This window comes from Hylobates moloch, unplaced genomic scaffold (genome assembly GCF_009828535.3).
Source record: "Hylobates moloch isolate HMO894 unplaced genomic scaffold, HMol_V3 SCAFFOLD_9, whole genome shotgun sequence".
In the NCBI taxonomy this organism is placed as follows: Eukaryota; Metazoa; Chordata; class Mammalia; order Primates; family Hylobatidae; genus Hylobates; species Hylobates moloch.
In genome coordinates, this window is record NW_026652284.1 from 3027262 (window position 1) to 3035269 (window position 8008).

At 53.0% G+C, this 8008-nt stretch overlaps 1 protein-coding gene across 1 annotated transcript in view; it reads left to right on the forward strand.

The window, feature by feature from the left end:
- Nucleotides 1-333: 333 nt before the first annotated feature.
- TP73 (tumor protein p73) overlaps nucleotides 334-8008 on the forward strand; it is an 85767-nt gene continuing 78092 nt past the window's right edge. Inside the window, exon 1 of the mRNA XM_032758708.2 lies at nucleotides 334-403. The gene's annotated coding sequence lies outside the window, so the exon portion shown is untranslated. The remainder of the gene's footprint in view (nucleotides 404-8008) is intronic.

The window sequence follows — 8008 nt, forward strand, 5'->3', positions numbered from 1 at the left end:
CGTGGGCGGCCTCGCCCTCGCCGGGCTCTGCAGGGGCGACGCGCGCCAAACGGCGGCGGGAAGGAGGCGGGGCGGAGCGCGCCCGGGACCCCGACTTGGTCGCGGCCAGCTGGGGAGGCGGAGCGCCGGGAGGAGACCTTGGCCCCGCCGCGACTCGGTGGCCCGCGCTGCCTTCCCGCGCGCCGGGCTAAAAAGGCGCTAACGCCCGCGGCCGCCTACTCCCCGCGGCGCCTCCCCTCCCCGCGCCCATATAACCCGCCTCCGGGCCGGGCCGCCCGCCCTGCCTCCCCGCCCGCGCACCCGCCCGGAGGCTAGCGCGCCCGCGAAGGGGACGCAGCTAAGCCGGGGCCCGCGCCAGGCCGGCCGGGACGGACGCCGATGCCCGGGGCTGCGACGGCTGCAGGTAGGAGGCCCAGGGCCGGGGCGCGGTTCGGCTCCGCGGGCGGGGGCTGGAGCGCAGCGCTGGGCAGGCACCTGGGCTCGCAGCTCCGAAACTGGGAGGGGAGGGGAGGGCGATCGGGGACGAGCTGGGACAAGGCGACACAGGGGCTCCCTCGGAGTTGGATCGGCCCCTGGGACTTGGCGCTCGCAAGAGGCTGGAGCGGCCAGAGTCGAGCCTGCGAGGAGACGGGGGTCCTGCCCTCAGCACCGGCAGCCTTTGGCGCCAAAGACGGCCCCGCAGGGGTTCAGGGAGGGCCCTCCTCCTGCTGTCCCCTCTCCACCCCGGGCTCTCAGGGCCGTTGGGAGGGTAACCCCGGGAAGAGGCCGGGGTGCGGGGCGCGGGTGCAGGTGGAAATCGCCAGCAAGCTCCTCCCCGCCCGCGCGCTCCCTCCGACCTGCAGGGCTGTGCCAATCCCGAGGCCTCAGCTCCCCCGAGGAGCCAGAGCCAGGCCCTCCCCCGGACAGGGAGAAGGATCTGGGCGGGGGCCTTGACCCATGGAGTTGGTTACTAAGCGGTTTCGATGGTTTCCCGAGGGAGAGCTCTCTGTGGCTCTGAGTTTGTCTGTCGAGGGCTCCTGGCCTGTCTCCGGAGGGGTCCCAGGTAGAGAAAGCCCGGGAAGAAATGGCCCGGGCCGGCCTGGAGGGAGACACCTCACGCCCCCTTAGCTCCTGGGCCGCCTCCTCCTGCAGCCCCTGCCTTTCCCGGGACTTGGACTCGGGGAGCGATGATTACCTTTGCTCAGCTTGTATTTCGGTCTGGACACTAGGAGATAAGCCCACGTAGTATGCACACGTCTGCTACATAAACAGGGGACAGGTAGACGATCTTCAACCAGCAAGGGTGCAGGGAAAAGCAATGCACCCCAAACTTCTGACCAGAGGTCATTTGCTTCCAAAGATGCTGCCATCTGTTTATCCACTGTCTGGACATTTGGAAATGGTTCAGGCTCATTAACACAATGCTTTGGTTTTTGTTGTTTTGTTTTTTGTTGCTGTCGTTGCTGTTTATTTGTTCAGTCTTAGCTCTCGGGGAGGAGTAAACGAAGCGCGTGGCCTCTGGCACTTACTGAGCGCTGAGCCACCCCTCTTTGGATTTATTTGGGAAAAGATTAAAAAGCGTTGCATTAAGAACAGGACATGGTGTTTGAAATGTTGCCATATATGAATGTATGCATTACGTATGTAGTTTTTAAAATAAGATAAAAAGTTGGCTGGGCATGGTAGCTCACGCCTGTCATCCCTCACAACCTTTGAGAGGCCGAGGCGGGTGGATCACCTGAGGTCAGGAGTTCGAGACCAGCCTGGCCAACATGGTGAGACCCAGTCTCTACTTAAAATACAAAAATTAGCTGGGCATGGTGGCAGGCACCTGTACTCCCAGCTACTCAGGAGGCTGAGGCACAAGAATTGCTTGAACCTGGGATGGAGAGGTTGCAGCGAGCTGATATGCCACTGCACTCCAGCCTGGGCAACAGAGCAAGACTCTTTCTCAAAAAATAAGATAAAATAAGATAAAAAGTTGGTGCCAGAGGCTGCAGTGTGGCAGCTGCCTATTGTCAGTCAGAGGTTGCCTGGAGTGAGCAGAAGGTGGACCTGAGCGGGGCTTGTCTATGCGCCACAGCCACCCGAGAATGGCCAAGGATGTGAGCCCTGCCTTGCAGTCCTTCTCGTGAAAGCTACAGCGAACAGGTAGCTGTCTCCAAATCCCGAAGGCCAGTCACTTGGAGAAGCTGGTCTGGCACAGTGGTTAATGGGGTAGTGTGGAAGTCAGAATGCTGGGGTTCAAATCTCCTCTTCCCCATTTACTCCAGCAAGTCTTTTAACCACTTGGAGCCTCAGGTTACCCATCTGCAGAGTAGGGTAATAATAGTTCCTGCCTCAGAGGCTTGGAGAATAGTCAGTGAGGTGCCATCCGAAGGGCTTGGGAGAGTGCCTGGCACCTACTCGGTGTCCCCACACATGATGGCTTCGGGTCCCAGGTGCTGTTCCAGAGCTGGGAGAGCCAGGAGCCCTGGGGAGAGACCTGGCTCCTTTGTATCTGGTAGATACCTCCAGGGCAGGAGGGATGGCAGCGAGGCAGGCATCTGCCCGAGGCGTGGGCGGAAGCTGATGGCATCTGTCAGAAGTATGCACTGGGGCAAGGATGCCTGGTTTAGTATTTATTTATAGGGCATGCCCCACCCAGGTCCAAGAATGGATTGATAACACTGAGCACATGTGAAAGGCACAGCTAAAGTGGAGAGAAGAGAAGAGGCTGAGGGCCGAGAGAGGAGCCGCACACCCACTCCAGAACCTGGACAAGGCCCTGTCCTTGCCCAATGGCAATATTAACCCTAAAATTCCGAGCAAACCAAAGTGACATCGCATACACGGTGAACCTTGGGTTTGCAAAAAAGTCAGAAAAAGTATTCAAAACATCCTTTAAGGCCGGGCGCAGTGTTCCACACCTGTAATCCCAGCACTTTGGGAGGCCAAGGAGGGTGGATCACTTGAGATCAGGAGTTCGAGACCAGCCTGGGCAAAACGGCAAAATCTTGTCCCCAGCAAAAATACAAAAATTAGCCGGATGTGGTGTCTGGCGCCTGTAGTCTCAGCTACTCAGGAGGCTGAGGCAGAAGAGTCGCTTGAACTTGGGAGGCAGAGGTTGCAGGAGCCGAGATCACACCACTGCACTCCAGCTCGGGCAACAGAGTGAGACTCTATCTCAAAAAAAGACATAAAAAATACTTTCGGTGTGTGTTGCATGTAATGAGCTGCCATTTTGCGGCTTGCCTTTGTTTTCCAGTGTGGGGAGGGCTAAGGCAACCTTTTAAAATATCTGTATGTTATTTCCTCGTGATTTTGCTTTAAAAGCAAAAAAGAAAAAAGCTGAGATGAGTTACTAAATGACAATAACGCCTACTTTTCTTTTGAATTCCCATGTTATTTGTATCTGAGTGTGGTGAAAGCTTTCTAAATGTGATGTTTTATCGCCAGTAAGTAGGCTGAGTGATCACTTACTCCTACCAGTATTTAATACTTCCATGTTCTGCCCAGATTTCATTAACAAATACACAAAACACACTTGTAGCTGGCAACATCCACTTGTGTATAACCGAAACACACAATGGCTTTCTTAGAAGTTTGCCTTCTCAAGTGGGTTACACAGGATGCCTCAAAAATCCTTCTTTGTGGGTCGCGCAGAAGGTATTTTATTCTAAAAATTCCCTCTGCTCGGCCGGGCGCAGTGGTTCACGCCTGTAATCCCAGTACTTTGGGAGGCCGAGGCAGGTGGATCACGAGGTCAGGAGATCAAGACCATCCTGGCTAACACGGTGAAACTCCGTCTCTACTAAAAATACAAAAAAATTAGTCGGGCGTGGTGGTGGGCGCCTGTAGTCCCAGCTACCCAGGAGGCTGAGGCAGGAGAATGGCGTGAACCCAGGAGGCAGAGCTTTCGGTGAGCCGAGATTGCGCACTGCACTCCAGCCTGGGCGACAGAGCAAGATTCCGTCTCAAAAAAAAAAAAAAAATCCCTCTGCTCATTGGCATTTGAGTGTAAGACAGCTTATACCGAAGTGGGCTCAGACAGACACATGCATGTGTTCACAGACTTCCTGCCTGCCCCCTGACAATCCACTCTGTGCTCAGTATTTCTTTGCAGGCTAAATACTTGCTCATCCAAAGTGCTTTCTTTTCCTGGACAAGCTGCACATCAGAGACCCAAAGAAGAAAAAGATAATCCAGCCCAACTCTTGTTTTTTAATGTCTCCTATAATAACTCACATTTAGCCCATGGTGGCTGTGTGCTGGCACTTGGCTAAAAAGTTTACATTTTTTCCCTGTAATCCCCACAATAGCCCGTTGAGGTAGATACTATAATTATGCCCATTTACAGATGAGGAAACTGAGGCTTCAACTGGCTATTCTACTTGCACAAGGTCACACAGCTGCAAAGTACGGGAGTGGGGACTCCAGCTATGACCACGAAGCTGGGACTGGGGCTGCCAAACCATCCTTTGCCTGGGTCTGCCGTTGGCTCAGGCCCGCTGCAAATACAAGACACAGCCCCCAGACACCTAGGACCGTGGAACATTCATGCTGGAAGGGCCCTTCCAGACCATCTAAGCCAGGGGTAGAGAGTCCAGGGTGCTGTGAGCCTGGATGGGGAAAAATGGCACCTTGTATTAACTTCAAAGCAAATTTCAGCATTTCCTCCAGTTTTGAATGTAGGCAGCAAACTACAGTCATAGCAGTAACTGTGACCTCACCAGTGGGAACCACTGATATTTTCATGGTGTCCGGTAATTGCTGTAGCGTCTTAAAAAGTGGTTTGTGCTTGTCGCTCAGTTGCAATTACAGCGGTGATTAGATCTGCTCTCAGGCTTATGACTTAATGTATGAACAAAGAAGCACACATATGATCACCTCCCAGTTTTGCTTTTTAAATATTAGGGTCACTTTTTGAGTTTTCTCAGGCTGCTGTTACAAATGACCACAAATTAAGTGGCTGGAAACAATAGAGAGTGTTGTCTCACAGTTGTGGAGGCAGGAAATCTGAAGCCAGGTGTGGGCAGGGTCGGGTTCCCTCGGAGGCTCTGAGTCGGGGCTCGCCTCCTGCCTCCCTCATAGGGTCTGGGGGCTGCCGGCCATCCTGTGGTTCCTGGGCATGCAGATGCACCACCCAGTCTCTGCCAACATCTCCCCATGGCCTTCTCCTCTGTGTCCCTGTGTGTCTCTCCATTTCTGTGCCTTAGATGGACACCTGTCCCTGGATTTGGGGCCCACCTGGAAAATCCAGAATGATCTTATCTTGAGACCCTTACCTAAGTGGCGTCTGCAAAGACCCTGATTCCAAATAACATCACGTTCTGAGGCTCGTTCCGGGAGGCTGCATCCAACCCACTAGAGTGGCTATGTTTCAGTAACTGGTGATCCTGTGTATTTTGCTTCATGTATTTAAAACATTCTCCCGGACAAGGCGTCTGAGATTCCCCAGGCTGCCAGAGGGGCCATGGCGCAAACCGGGAAGAAGCCTGGTCTAAGCCACGCCCCTCTTTTCAGGAAGAGTATCAGGAACCCGGACACTGAAGGTTAGGTTTGGGCACAGCCGGGGATGGGCAGCCTGCCTCTCCCCCAGCACCTCCCACCTGGCGCCTCCTCCACAGCCCCTGCATCCTGGAAAACAGACTGTTCCACACACTCCAGCAGCTCCTCTACCTAGGGACTGCTTGGGCCATGTAGCCCCCAGTTAGGGAGAGAAACCAGACACGTATTGAACAAGAAGCCCCACTGGGAGAGGCGAGATCCGGGCCCCAGCCCTGGACCTGGCCGTGGGTGCTACAGAAGGTCGGGGGGGCATTGGTCCACGCGAAGGGTCTGGAGAGGCACCTCTCAGGGAGTTGGACAGAGAAAAGACGCCGTCCCAGTGGTGGCCTCCAGTGAGGCCTGGAGAGACCAGGTGGCAGGAAGGGCCTTGCTGGGGCCAGAGCAAGGGCACGGAAGGCAGGTCTCATGGAGCAGGGACCGTGGAGGGGACAAGGGGAACACTAGATGGACAGTGGCCAGAAGATTCCGTGGGCCTTGGAGATTAAATCGGGTTCCCCAAAGAGCAAGCCGTGGAGAGGGGAGGGGAAAGTTGCCTCCCTCTTCTCTACTGGGTTCTTAGACTGCCAATAAACAATTGACGAAAGACAGACTCACAAGAGACAACAGTTTTAAGGCTGTGCCAATGCCTGGAAGTGCCATAAAAACAGGAGACTCAGCAGTAGCCAGATGGGAGCGCTGCAGATGTCCGTCCTCAGCGACAGAAAGGAAAGGGGGCCTGGGCTTCTGGGGAGCGGTAGAGACGAACGAGGAGAGGGTGAGGGAGGAAACGTCTGGGTATAAAGGCTGCCTCGTGGTGCAGCTATCAGTCTCATGGTGAGAATATGCGTCTTGGCGTGGCTCTCTTCCTGGCGCACAGACCATTATTAATGAAAATGTCCTTTACAGATGTCAATTTTCTTTAGAAAAGAGAGTTTTATACTTTGTTTTAGGGAGCTGAAGAGCTTTTTTTCTGTTGGCTGGTTCTCAGTTTCTTTTAGCTCAAGGTAATCAACATGTCAACATGACATATTTTGGGGTGATGTATTCTGGTCTCCTGCAGTCATATTTTGGGGTGACGTATTCTGGTCTCCTGCAGTCATATTTTGGGGTGACGTATTCTGGTCTCCTGCAGTCATATTTTGGGGTGACGTATTCTGATCTCCTACAATCATATTTCGGGGTGACGTATTCTGGTATCCTACAGTCATATTTTGGGGTGACGTATTCTGGTCTCCTACAGTCATATTTAGGGGTGACGTATTCTGGTCTCCTACAGTCATATTTAGGGGTGACGTATTCTGGTCTCCTACAGTCATATTTAGCGGTGGTATATTCTGGTCTCCTACAGTCATATTTTGGAGTGATGTGTCCTGAGCCCCATTGTTTCCTAGTCTGAAACTTCCCCAAGAAGCTCTACGGTACAGAAACTGGGTTGGTGTGTTGTCCCATAATGCTTTGAAGAGGCATTTCTATGGAAACAAAAGAAAAAAAAAGCTAATCATTGGAGCTGATTAAAAACCAGTTTCTGAGCATGGGGGCCGTGGCGGGGCAGGTTTGTAGATGTTGGGCTCCGAGCGTCTTCTGCGGTTTGGTGTCTGGTGATGTCTGGGCTGCCTGCGCAGCAACAGGCGTGAGGGTCCTTCGCCCCTGGGCTTCGTGATAATCTCGCTGATGAGTATTTCAAGTCGTCCAGCTTCAGTTTGCAGGATTTCTGGGCAAAGGGTAGTTTTGTTCTTCGTGATTCCAATAAGAACGGTGGGATAAAATTGAAAGTGTTAGTTTGGAGAGTTGCAGCCAGATACTGGAGGAAACTAGAAACATCAGGAACCAGTCCAGTTTATAGACATCAATAGATAACAAAACTCCAAAGACGTTAAACAGAACAAGAATCTAATATGGGGCGCACAATATGGCTTTCTACTGAAATATATGTTCTCTCTACATTACCCCTCTTTCTACTAAAAATAATCTCAGTAAGATTATTATTATTATTATTTTTTTTTTTTTTTTGAGACGGAGTATTGCTCTGTCGCCCAGGCTGGAGTGCAGTGGCGCAATCTCGGCTCACTGCAAGCTCCGCCTCCCGGGTTCACGCCATTCTCCTGCCTCAGCCTCTCCGAGTAGCTGGGACTACAGGCGCCCGCCACCATGCCCAGCTAATTTTTTGTATTTTTAGTAGAGACGGGGTTTCACCATGGTCTCGATCTCCTGACCTTGTGATCCGCCCGCCTCGGCCTCCCAAAGTGCTGGGATTACAAGCGTGAGCCACCGCGCCCGGCATTATTATTCTTTTTGAGATGGAGTTTCACTCTGTCGCTCAAGGCTAGAGTGTAGTGGCACAATCTCGACTCACTGCAACCTCTGCCTCCCGGGTTCAAGTGATTCTCCTGCCTCAGCCTCCTGGGGTTACAGGCATGCACCACCATGTCCAACTAATTTTTGTATTATTATTATTTTTTTTTAGTAGAGACAGGGTTTGCCATGTTGGCCAGGCTGGTCT